General features: G+C 37.8%; 1 pseudogene across 1 annotated transcript; it reads left to right on the top strand.

Moving 5' to 3' along the window:
- Nucleotides 1-3,637: 3,637 nt before the first annotated feature.
- On the top strand, nt 3,638-7,683 carry LOC308561656 (nuclear receptor coactivator 3 pseudogene; annotated as a pseudogene). Its single transcript has one exon. The product of its transcript is annotated as a nuclear receptor coactivator 3 pseudogene (transcript).
- Nucleotides 7,684-14,176: the final 6,493 nt, after the last annotated feature.

Raw genomic sequence — 14,176 nt, 5'->3', positions numbered from 1 at the left:
ATCCAAAGATAAATGTCTCTCTTCTGTTCATTTGTCTTCCTCTCTATGGCACTCTTCTAGCTGCTTAGCAGAGCTGTGCCAAATTTTGTTGTTAATATTTTGTATTTTGTATTTACTATGTAATGTTTTGCTCTAAAGAGTTTACATTCATTACTGGATTAATTGTCATAACAATCTTATTAGATAGATGTGGTTGCTAAGCTCACTTTACAGTGGAAAAAGATGAACAGCAGACTGAATAATCTTGCCAAAGTCACACATATTTGTATCAATCTGGGTAAAGAAACAAGGATTATTTTATCTAAATTACCACTACCATGCTGTGCTGCCTCTTTAGTACCAGCCTATGATGGATCAAAGACAAGTGAAAAGTTGGAATATTAGTGTAATATATTCTAAGATCCTTAGTGAATAGGAACATTATTTATTCACCTGATAATAGACTCAAAAGATGTGTCTAACAGAGACTCATGCCTGAAAAGAAGTAAATATTGTGTTTCTTAGGGATAAAGACATCACAACACATTTTCCCAATAAGGATGAAAATAGAATAGTTCTCAAAAATTATTTTGAGTGAAAAAAATGAATGAATAGGTTTCCAGTTCAGCATGTAAGAATCTTAGAAGTCAACACTCCATCATAACAACTAAAAAGCTGAACAAACTGAAAAATCAGCAATTCTTAGATCTGTAAGAAAAGTGAAATCACGAGGCAAACTTCTACTCCAAAAATTAGAGCAACCCACACGTGAGTACAGGGAATTGTGCACAACTTACGGGGGCAGAAACCTGTGAGCAAGAACCGTGCTGGGGTGAGGAAGCCTGCGTTGTAATGAATGAATTGCTGGAGGCTCAGTGTGGACACCTCTGAGATTTTAAACTCCAGGGGACCCAGGCATAGGACACTCACACACTTTTGCTAGTCTTACCTCCAGGACCTCTCCTAAGTCTTCACGGGAAATATAGAGAAATTTCCCCTTGTTCTTCCAGTAAGAAGAGGGGGGGAAAGGCATCTTTAAATATGCCAGAACATCCTGCTTTTCTTAACAAGGTGTGACCCCAGGAGAAACTATTTAACCAGAACCTAAGCTACTGGAGAATTACCAGAGCCTAACTAAGGTGGGAGAAGGTAAATACCCAACTCCAGCCAGCTCTAGCCTTTCTGTCCCACCTAAGCCTAAGGGGCAGTGGACTCAGAAGCACCTGTGAGGTTTGCAGCCCTCAAACACAGGCTGACTAAAAGGCTGAGAACCGATCCTAGAACTGTAGAATAATTCCCCTCCCCCACATTATTAAAGCTATTTACTTACAGTTGTTCCTTTTCTTCAGTACATCATGCCCATCTATCAAGAAAACATTACAAGACACACTAAAAAGCAGAAAATAAAGTTTGAAGAGGCAGAGTAATGATCAGAACCAAACTCAGATATGGCTAGAATATTGGGATTGTCAGACCAGGATTTTAAAACAACTATGATTAATATGCTAAGAGCTCTAATGGATAAAGTAGACAGCATGCAAGAACAGATAGGCTATCTAAGCACAAAGTTGGAGATTCTATGAAAGAACAAAAAGAAAAGCTAGAGACAAAAAATGCTATAACAGAAATAAAGGATAACTTTATTTAACTTATAAGATTGTACACAACTGAGGAAAGAATGTCTGAGTTTGAGGATATCTGAATTGATAACTTCTAAATGGAAAAGCAAACAAACAAATAAGGCAAAACCCCCCAGAATATTCGAGAAATATGGAACAACTACAAAAGGTATAACACCCACGTACTGAGAATACCAGATGGAAAAGAAAGACACAAAAGAAATACTTGAAAAAGGTATGATTATTTTCTCAAATTAATGTCAAACACCAAACCACAGATCCAGGGAGCCCAGAGAAAACCAAGTAGGATGAATAAAAAATAAAAACACATCAACAATCAACCACTACATGTGGACATATCATTTTCAAAGAAACTAAAGGGGGGGAAAATGCCTTACTTATAGGGAAGCTGAGAAGATAAAAATTACATTGAACTTCTCAGAAACCATAGATACAAGAAGAGAGTGGCCCAGTGGGTGTTTCTCAGTGGTTGAGCATTGACCTATGATCCAGGGGATCGAGGTTCGATTCCCTGTCAGGACACATACCCGGGTTGTGACCTCAACCCCCAGCAGGGGGCGTGCAGGAGGCAGCTGATCAGTGACTCTCTCATCACTGATATTTCTCTCTCTCTCTCCCTATCCCTTCCTTTCTCTGAAATCAGTAAAAGCATATTTAAGGAAAAAAGAAAGTGGAGTGAAATTTTTAAAGTGTTGGAGAAAAAAAACAAACATCATGACAACCTAGAATTCTCTACCCTATGAAAAAATTATATTCCAAAAGTGAACACTTTCCCAGACAAGCAAAAGTTAAGGGAATTTGTTGCCAGTATAGAAGACCTTTAGAGAGAAGGTAAATAATGCTGGTAAGAAACCCAGATCTTCATAAAGAAAAGAACAACATAAAAAAACGAATAAGGAAGGTTAAAAAATAAAATTAAAAGTTTTATTTTTCTTATGTTTGATTGATCTAACAAATAATAGTTAAGGCCATAGAGATGCACAGAGAAGTTGAAAAGATTAATTGAGCCCTGGCTGGTTTGCTCAGTGGTTAGAGGACTGAGGCTTCTGGGTCCCTTTCTGGTCAAGGGCATGTAGCTGGTTTGCAGGCTCAATCCCTGCCCAGTCTGGGCACCTGCGGGAGGCAACCAGTCACCAATCAATGTGTCTCTCTCACATGGATGTTTCTCTCTCTCTGTCTCTCCCCCTCTCTTCCACTCTCTCTAAAAAATGAATGGAAAAAATATCTTCAGGTGAGGATTAACAAAAAAATAAGATTAATTTATAATAATAAATAGTAGATGATTGATAACCTATTTATACATAACTGATGTCCCTACAGATGAAAACTAAACAAATAGAAGAAAAAGATTTAAAAGGTACAATTAGGTAAAATTTTGCTGAACTCATATTAAGAAAATTGAAAGAATGCAACATGTCCAAAGAAAAAAGCTGATAAAGTCAAATCAAACCAAGATAAAAATTAACAAAGATAGGGAGCTTCAGAGTTTTAAAGAAACCAAACACTTCGCATACCTAGACAAAGTCATTAAATCACCTAAGGGAAAAATCATCATATTTTTGTAAAGAAATGGAAAATGATGGGATAATTATTATGAAGTCCTCAAGGAAAGACAATATGAGACCTTCAGAATTTTATGTCATGGCAAAGAAAAGGTTAACAGACAATATTTTTACCCATTTAAGATGCCATGAAATATTGTGATCATAAACCCTTCTTGAAAAGATCTATGAGGGAACAAACCAATAAAATAAGGGATGAGTGAAAAAGTTGTGCTAAAGAACTCATAGTGAGCATTGGGTTCATTTAAATATAGGATTAAAACTTAAGTGTCAGGATTTGGTGGAGGCTGCTGCTGCAGGCTGAGCTGCCAGTTTCCAATTTAAAGCTGATCTGCAAGGAAAATGGCAGCAGGAAGGTCAAAATACTTGCTGAACATCAGAATCAGAGACCAATAAAAATAAACTCCTACTGGAATGTCATTTGACTGGTTAGCCAGTGGCTGATGTATCTTCACAATGAGCAGATTAGGAGAAAACTCCTTGGATCCACTGGTCCTTGACTCAGGAAAACACAAATTGCCATGTGATGCCCCAGGATAAGGTCTTACCTGCAGTGGTGAAAGTGGAGAGGGGAGCAGGAGAGTAAATATATTGAAGAATTGGCTCAACTGATATCTGCTAATCTTAGTGATATCGACAATTTCAATGTCAAACAGATTAATGTGCAATTTTAAAAGAAACAGTAAGACAGATAAGTCAAAAGAGCAAGGAAAAGCTATTTTCAATGATGATGATGTTCAGAAAGCTGATGTATCTTCTACAGGACAGGGGGTTATTGATAAAGACTCCTTAGGATGACTTTTACTTCAGGGATTGGATGTTTTCCTGTTTGCGGTGAATCGTAATGGAAACATTGTATTTGTGTCAGAAAATGTCACACAATACCTGCAATATAAGCAAGAGGACCTGGTTAACCCAAGTGTCTACAATATCTTGCATGAAGAAGACAGAAGGAATTTCCTTAAAAACTTACCAAAATCTACAGTTAACAGAGTTGCCTGGACAAATGAGACCCAGAGACAAAAAAGCCATACATTTAAGTGCCATATGTTGATGAAAACACCACATGATATTGTAGAAGACATGAACACCAGTCCTGAAACGCACCAGAGATATGAAACCATGCAGTGCTTTTCCCTGTCTCAGCCACGAGTTCTGATGGAGGAAGGGGGAGATTTGCAATCCTATATGATCTGTGTGGCACACCGCATTACTGCAGGAGAAAGAGTATTTTCTTCAGACTCTGAGAGTTTTATTACTAGACATGATCTTTCTGGAAAACTTGTTAATATAGATACAAATTCACTGAGATCCTCTGTGAGACCCAGCTTTGAAGCTATAATCCAAAGGTGTATCCACAGATTTTTTAGTCTTAATGATGGGCAATCATGGTCCCAGAAACATCACTTCAAGAAGCTTATATTCATGGCCAGGCAGAAACTCCATTGTATTGATTCTCTTTGGCTGATGGAACTATAGTGACTGCACAAACTAAAAGCAAACTCTTCCAAAATCCTGTAACAAATGATCATCATGCTTTGTCTCAACTCACTTTCTTCAGGGGGAACAGAATGAGTATAGACTGAACCCAAATCCTGTCAGACAAGGCATTAGACCTCCAACGACTGGATGTAGTAATTCGGCAGGTGGCATGAGCCTGTCACCAAACCAAGGCTTACAGATACTGAACAGTAGGACCTATGGCTTGGCAGACCACAGTACCACAGGGAAAATGAGTGGAGCTAGATATGGGGCTTCCAGTAACAGCTTCAATAAACCCTGGGCCAGCTATACAGTCGCCATCTTCCTACCAGAACTATGGTCTTAGCATGAGTAGCCCCCCACATGGGAGTCCTGGGCTTGGCTCCAACCAGCAAAATATCATGATTTCTCCTCATAATCAAGGGAATTCAAAGATGCCTTACATCAGTTGCTGTCTTCACTGGGTCCCAAATTGGACAACTCTCCCAATATGAATATAACTCAACCAAGTGAAAGGTAAGGTGTCAAAGAGTCCCTTAGGCTTGTATTGTGACCCGAATCCAGTGGAGAGTCCAATGTGTCAGTCAAATAGCAGGGATCACCTTAATGACAAAGAGAGTAAGGAGAGCAACATTGAAGGGTCACAGAATCAACGGGGTCCTCTGGAAAGTAAAGGTCATAAGAAATTACTGCAGTTACTTACCTGTTCTTCTGATGACTGGGGTCATTCCTCTTTGACCAACTCCCCCAGGATCCAAATGGTAAAGAGTTTTCCTTTAGTGTCACCAGCCCCTCTGGAGTCCCCTCTTCAACATCTGGAGGAGTATACTCCAAATCCATGGGTCACTGCTGCAAGAGAAGCACAGGATTTCTCACAAGTTGCTGTAGAATGGGAATTCACAAACCAAAGTGGCCAAGATTGCTGCAGAAGCCACTGGGAAAGACACTAGTAGTACAACATTCTGTGTGGAAGGGAACGTCAAGCAGGAGTAACTAAGTCCTAAAAAGAGGGAAAACTATGCCCTGCTCAGCTACCTGCTCTACAGGGACGGTCCTAGTGACACTCCCTCTGAAGAAGTACAGCCTGAAGTGGAGGGAATGGACAACAAAATGAGTCAGTGCACCCAGCTCCACCGTGCCTAGCTAGAGCCAAGAGAAAGACGCTAAAATTAAGACAGAAGCAAATGAAGAGGGATCTGGAGATTTGAATAATCTACATATTATTCTTGGGGATCTTACTAGTCCTGACTTTTACAATAATTCCATATCCACAAATGGTAGTAATCTGGGAACCAAGCAACAAATGTTTCAAGGAACTAAGTCTTTGGGTTTGAGGAGTCATAGCCTGTGCAGTCCATTTGTCCTTCATACAACTGAGCAGTGTCTCTAGACAGCTCTGTTACTGTTGGCTCAAGTCCTCCAGTAAAGAATACCAGTGCTTTCCCCATGTTACCAAAGCAACCAATGTTGGGTGGGAATCCAAGAAAGATGGATATTCAGGAAAATTATGGTTCAAATATGGGTGGACTGAACAGAAACATGACTGTGAATCAGACTCCTTCCTCAGGAGACTGGGGCTTACCAAATTTAAAGGCCAGCAGAATGAAACCTATGAGTTCAAACTCCATGGAAAGACCAGGAGTAGATTATAATGCTTCTTTACCCAGACTAAAATGGGTGGCTCGATGCCCACCTTGCCTCTTCAGTCCAATAGCATTCCAGGTTCAAGACCAATGTTACAGCAGTAGCAGATGCTTCCATTGAGGCCTGGTGAAATTCTAATGGGAATGGGGTTCCGTCCTTATGGCCCAGCAGCACCATCTGACCAATCAGGTTCTTGCCAAAAGGCATGTTGTCCATGGAACAAAGCACTCATGGGGCTCAAAATAGGCCACTTCTTAGGAATTCCATGGGTGATCTTGGACCACCTTCTAACCTAGAAGGACAGAATGAAGAAAGAGCATTATTGGATCAATTGCACACTCTCTTGAGCAACACTGATGCCACAGGCTTAGAAGAAATTGACAGAGCTCTGGGCATCCCTGAACTTGTAAATCAAGGACAAGCTTTGGATCCCGAACAGGATGTTTTCCGAGGCCAAGAAGCAGCAGTAATGATGGATCAGAAGGCAGAATTATATGGGCGGATGTATCCAGCACAGGGGCCTCCAATGCAAGGAGACTTTACTCTTCAGGGACAATCACTATCTACTATCTTTTAACTCTATGATGAGTCAGATGAACCAGCAAGGGAATTTTCCTCTCTAGGGAATGCACCCTAGGACAAACATCATGAGACCTCAGACAAACACCTCTGAGCAACTTAGAATGCAGCTTAAGCAGAGGGTTCAGGGCCAGAAGTTTTTGAATCAGAGTCAGCAGGTACCTGAAATGAAAATGGAAAACCCCACTGTTGGTGGAGCTGCAGTGATGAGGCCCATGATACAGTCTCAGGTGAACTCCCAACAGGGTTTTCCTAATGCCCAGATGGTCTCCCAGCACAGCAGGGAACTGCTCAGTCATCATTTCTGACAGCAGAGGGTGGCAGCAATGATGATGCAGGAGCAGCAGCAGACCTAGGCCTTCAGCCTACCCCCAATGTGACCGCTCTCCGCCAACATGGATGGAGGTTTGGCAGGAATTGCCATGCCACAAGCTCCACCCCAGCAGCTTCCATATCCACCAAATTATGGGATGGGACAACAACCAGATCCATCCTTTGGTCAAGTGTCCAGTCCTCCCAATGCAATGATGTCATCAAGAAAGGGTCTCTCCCAAAATCCTATGGTGCAGCACCCTCAGACGGCAGCTATGTATCCATCCTTGGAACTGCAGGGCTGACTATCAGGAAACCTGGCCAGGAACAGCTCCTTTCCCCTGCAGCAGTTTGCCCACCAGGGGAATCTTGAAGCATACAGTATGGTTCACATGAATGGCAGCAGTGGTCCCATGGCACAGATGAACATGAACTCCATGCTCATGTATGGTATGCCCAAGGGCCCTGATCAGAAATACTGCTGACATCTCTACACCAGGACCTCCAAAGAAACCACTGTACAAATGGCACTGCACTGGGATTATCAGGAGTAAAGAGTCATTGTTCTAGGCAACCAGCTTTGAAGAAAAGACCAGCTTTGATCTCCATCAAGGGTATTCCAAGTGCTGTCATTTGAGGACTAGATTTTAAGCTGAAGCAAGACATCTGTCATTTTTTCTTCTTCCTATGTATCATGGTGTTCAAAACAAATAGTTTTGGCATTCTGCTCCTTAGGTAAAAAAAAAAGAAAAAAAAACTAATTTATAATTAATAATAACAAATTAATTTATAATTAATAATTACAAACTAATTTATAATTAATAATTAATTTATAAATTATAAAATCTTAATAACAAATTAAAATCTTATAACAAATTAATTTATAATTAATAATAACAAACTAATTTATAATTAATAATAAATTAATTTATAAATTATAAAATCTTATCTTAGAAGATAAGATTTTATAATTTATAAATTTATAACATGTTGTAGTTTATACTCTAAAATTATTGAAAGAGTGAAAGAGGTGAAATGTAAGAAGAGCAAAAATATGACATTTGGAATTGGTAAATTGACCATTACAAATATAAATAGTATTACAAATATAAAGAAAAACTCTAGTGAACTAAAAATGTAACAACATCAGAATATAGAAATTAGCCTCAAGGAAGGGAGAAAAGAGAGGTAGGAGGGAGTGGAAATATACTAAATATGTCATTATATAGTGATAATCAATGCATGCTCCTGAAAAATGAAATTTATACACTATAATATTACTGTTATAAAATTAACTACAAAATAGACAAACCAAAATTTTGCTGAAAGACTGCAGAAACACAAAACAAAGGAAAGCAAACACCACCCTATAGGAGAAGAAAGAAGTGTAAGAAAGGGAAGAACAGAAAACAACAAAAGCAAAGAACAGAAGCAGAAAAAGGGATAACAAAGGTAATACTTAGGACAAATGTATCTATAATAAAAATAAATTAGATAAACTCATTAACATAATATATACATGCCCAGATTTAGCTCAGCTCACGCAGCACAGCCAAGCATGTGTTTATGAAAGACTCGTCATGACGCGTGTACGTGAACACTGAAATGCCGTTCTGTAAATGTAAAATAAATGGGAATTGTCAGGAAACCACACAAGCAAGGAAGAGGCAACGTGTGTTGGAACTTATCTTTTTGCCATCCTGTGGCAAGAAATACATTTGGCTTGGATGCTCGATGGAAGGTGTTTCAGAAGAAGAAACTTGCGCTATAACACTTTCATACTTGTAGAGTCAGCAGGGAAGGAACAGAGGGGCTCTTCCAATCAAGGAATTGGTTTGATTGCAGGGGATCTGCAGAGCTCTACCCTGGCTCCAACCTGTTGTACAATCAGGTAAATTAAGTATTAGCAAATGTAAGTACATATTTTAATTCAGATTAAACTAATTTAGGTTTTCTGAGCCAGGATCTTGCTTAGCTACCTAAACATGGAAGAGAATGAGCTTTCAGGGAGTTTTGTTTTGTCTCGCCTAAAACATATCTAAAGAAAAACTGCTAAAAATCATTAAAAAATCAGAGAATAGGCCTAAGGAATAGATATTTGGGGCAAGGTCAAGTAGTAAAAACTTTGGTACAACACCAAGTTCAGATTCAAGGCACAGCACATTAGGAAACAGCTTATAAAATTTATGTGGGAAAAGTACAATCCACAATAAGTTTCTAATACGTATGTTCAAGTATCCTAACACAGTCACAAAGATCAACCTCCTATTAAGGTGTTAGTAAATCATCGATTAGTTTATTAAAGTAGAAATAGTATAGATGACATTGTGTGCTCTTCATGTAAAGAAAATAGAAGCTAATAACAAAATTACATATAAAAAGAAATGAATAAATATGGAAAAACCCTACCATTTGGAAATAATGATAGCAGTGATGATGACGGTGGTGATAATAAACCCTAGGAATTACAAAATATTTACAAACTTTTGTCTTATTGGGTTTATGAATTTTATGTAATAAAATATAGGTAAAGCATTCAAAACTGCCTGTCATTTAGTAATTGTTTGATAGATGTTGGCTTTTATTAGAAATTGATGATAATATATATACTTTTAAATATGTCTATTGATTTCAGAGAGAGTAAGGGAGAGGGAGAGGGAGAGAGAAAAACATCAATGAAGAGAGAATCATTGATCAGCTGTCTCCTGCATGCCCCCCACTGGAGATGGAGCCTGAAACCCGGGCATGTGCCCTGACTGAGACTCGAACCATGATCTCCTGGATCATTGGTTGATATTCAGCCACTGAGCCATGCCAGCAGGCTTGATGATGATATTGATGATTTTCACTATGAGAGATATTTGACCATCATATTATTTTTTGATTGGCAGCTCTCTTATCAACTTTTCATCATTGTTAAGAATCAGAAGTATTTTCATAATTTTTCCAGAATCTTGAATATGCCCTCAAACAAAATGCAACCCAGAACCGCCTATTGTTGAACAACAGCATGTGGGCTAAAACAAAGTAATCGGCAGTAAATTAAATTTTCCTCCTTCATTGTATTTTAATTACCTAATCCAAACATTTTTAAGTTATACATACATATCATTTTATCTTATTTTATTTTCATATCATTTTATATATGAGTCTGTACATTCAGTCCCATGAGGGCAAAGACATTTTATTATTAATTTTTTTAAAATAAATCATCAAGTTTTTGGTTTTTATTTTAATATGTGGCATAGTAGTATTTTCTAATTTAAAAAGTTACTTTAACAGTTATAAACAATGAGCTATACCTTCTCTGAATATATAAACATTTTTTGTGATCTTCTATAGGTATTTTTTTTTATCATTCAAAATCACAAATCAAAATAACTAAGATCTGGAAAAAACCCAAATGTCTATCAGTAGATGAGTGAATAAAAAAGCTGTGGGACATTTACACCATGGAATATTATGCAGCTGTACAGAAGAAGGATCTCGTACTGTTTGGGACAGTGTGGATGGACATTTATTTTTAATCTTTTTATCTGCAATAGTTAACCCAGCATCCACTAGTAGGAAAGAAATGTCAGATGTAGAGTCAATAATGAATTACATGTTTTTGTAAGAAGAATAACTCTCACTTGTGAAAAGCATTTGCCGTTCATAAAGAAGATAGTGACTTCTACATATTTGTCCTTGTGGTATAGTCTTTGCAAAGGAATCCCATGTGGGGAAAAGTGAGGGGGCAATTACCATAGAAATCCACCAGAAGGGCATGACTCTCCAGGCTCCCAGCTCTTCCTGCCACCATAATGAATATACTGAGCAAGGAAGATTCAGAAGGCCAGATACCTTCATGTCTTTTCCTCACTCTGTCCATTTCTCCTAGAACAGTTCCAGCCCTCTAACAGGAGCTTGGCAAATATTAACATGAACAAATGAAAAAAGCAATAAATTCTGACACTGATGCATACATTCCAATTCTCATTCTCAAAATGGGTTAATGTGTCATTGACTCTTTCACGTAAGAGGCTAACTTTCTAATTAACTCATCTTTGGAAATACATGTAACTCATAAAGGAAAAATTTGCATTAAACCCATAGATAAAATTATTTTTTAATCTTTGTCTATGTTCTAGGGCACCAACTAATTTGGTCCAGTTACCCTCCTACTTTAAACTGTTTCGTAGTTCCCTAGTGCCTTCACTCCTTGACCTGGCCCCAAAGGTCATCCTGTGACATGTCTCATCTCTCTGGCTTCTCTCTCTTTTTTTTAAAGTTTTGAAACTTTTTAAAATAATATGTTTTTATTGATTTCAGAGAGAGGAAGGGGAAAGGAGAGAGAGAGAGAAACATCAATGATGAGGGAGTCATTGATCGGCTGCCTCTTGCACACACCCTGCTGGGGATCCAGCCCACAACCCAGGCACGTGCCCTGACTGGGAATCTAACAGAGATCCCCTGGATCTTGGGGCCATGCTCAACCACTGAGCCACACCGGCCAGACTCTCTGGCTTCTTTAGACCTTACAACTGGTGATCTCTCTGCTGGAGTTACTACAAATATTTGTAGAATGAGTGAATTAATGAGTTGGCTAGTAAGAATTTAATTCTCTGTTTTTTAAAAAAATGATCATTCTGTAGGTTTTTAAAATGTCTGTCTTGAATTTCGCTTATTAACCATTTCATTGTGCATGAGCCAACGTAGGGTTTCTTTTTCTTTAAGGTTAATATTGCAGACCCCAATTCTAGTTCATTATGTCACCAGGCAATTACCTTTCTTCTCCGCAGCCTTACACTGTGATATTTCAATGCAATTATCAGGAAATGTGAGAGAAAGAGAGAACTGTCTGACTGGGCAGCAGTGTGGAATGCAAGGAGTCTCTTGGGATTGTGACTGTGACGAACCTTCTCTGGGATGCTACTTAGCTCACATTGCAAAGGACTTAATTGTGTAACTCTTTTCAGTGTTTCTAGAGCAGAAATTTGTGAATAATTAGGACACCAAAATACTGAAACAGAATCATTTTGTCTTTAACTTCCCATTTAGGGGTAGAAGTAAGTTCATTTTGCAAAGCACTGGAATGCATGTTGTGGCATTTATTAAGACAAACACGTTTAATTAAAGCTTGAGATATAGAATATTCATAATCGCCATAAATTAAAGCATTTTTACTGTGATAAAATACTCAGCAAGTGCCAGTCTCATGGAGGTGAATTCAGGCTGTAGCACAAGGAGCTTACTTTGGCTTGCTTAACTTTATAGATGAGGCTAAACTACATGTATTGGTTAAAGTTCAGGTTATAGAACCCAAAACAGATATCTCTAAATAATTGATTCCTAGAATTAGATATAAATATGTCTTTCTCTGTAATTGCTTAAACTTGATCTGAACATGATGCTTATTAACTCTGAACAGCAAAACCTCATATATATTACTTTTATCAAAGTATAGATCTTATTGTACCCTGAATTCCACTTCTGTATTGGTAAGACTAACAGGCTATCTGAGCTGAGAATTACCAAGGCTATTTTTTCTGGTTAGACTGAGGAAACAGATGAACAAGTTTAGATGATAAGAGTAGTAATAGTAGCAGCAACTGCAGCAGTTAATGTTTATTGAGCATATACCATGTGACACTTTTCCAAGAATTTTATATGTACTAATTTATTTCTTCTATTATGTCACTCTCACAATAATTCCTTGAAGTATATATTTTTATTATTATTATTTTCAAGATAAAGAAATTGTCTCCTAATTTGTCCAGGTTCCTATAGCTAGTAAGTAGGCTGTGAACCCAGAGAGTCAGACTCAAGAGCCTGCCCTTTTAACCACTACACTGCTGTTGTATCAGTATAGACATGTTTGAATTTGCCATGAGAAGTTAACTTATTATAGGCAAGTTTATAAGAGAATGATTTGTAAGCCAGGTGCTAATTCATTATTTGATAATAAAGCATATTAAACTTGCCAGGAAACTTTGGTAATTATATCAGCATGTAATTCTTTCTACTGGAAAGTTTGACACAAAACTACAGATTAGGTTGACCCTTAATTGCTTTGTAAATATAGAATCAGAACAAGAAAGGTGAAATGTTATTAAGTCTATATCTATCAAGTTTTAATAGCATTGTCAATAGGATCTTTACACTTGGAGTATTTTAAAAGAAATAGTACTGTTCATCTATGATTATTTCTGTTTGATACTCCTTTTATAGACATTAGAATAGTTTACCCCTTATAATTATGCATTTGTCACTTCTGATCTCTTTAAAATAAATAATTAGGGATGTTTTTATTTCCTTGTTTGCAACTGTCTACTTCTGGCAACAGAATCTATTAATCATTTTTATTAACAGTATTTTTTTTTCAACACTCACCAGAGATTTTTTTTTTCCCCCATTGCTTTTCAGAGAGAATGGAAGGGAGGGAAGGAGGGGGAGAATGGAAGGGAAGCAGGGAGGGGGAGAGAGAGAGAGAAACATTGATGTGAAAGAGACACATCAACTGGTTGCTTCCTTCACTTGCCCTGACTGGGGGTGAGAAGTGAACCAGCAACCAAGATATGTGTCCTTGGCCAGGAAACCAGAGACCCTTTGGTCTGCAAACCAATGCTCTAAGTGCTGAGCAACACCAGCCAGGGCAAACGATATTTTACAGTATTATTTTCCTTGACTCTAAACTTAGAGAACAAAAAAAATCAAGTTATGTTTCTTAATACCTTAGAAAGTCAATATAAATCTATGGATTCTGGATGAAATTCAGAAAATGTTGAATATGAAAAATAGAAGGAAAGTTATTCTGAAATACAAAACTAAACAGCTATTAATCTATTAAACACCTGTTAATGATTCAGTCTCCAAACTTATCTCAAAAGTTAATTAATGGAAATTATAGAAATGCAAAATTACAAGAAAAACCAGAAGTGTAGACAATTCTATTTAGTTGGATAAATCAAATAATGTAAAGAAAGAGCTTATTACAGC

This window comes from Miniopterus schreibersii (assembly GCF_964146895.1).
Source record: "Miniopterus schreibersii genome assembly, chromosome: 9".
Lineage (NCBI taxonomy): Eukaryota > Metazoa > Chordata > Mammalia > Chiroptera > Miniopteridae > Miniopterus > Miniopterus schreibersii.
This window is presented reverse-complemented; position numbering and strand designations above follow the sequence as displayed.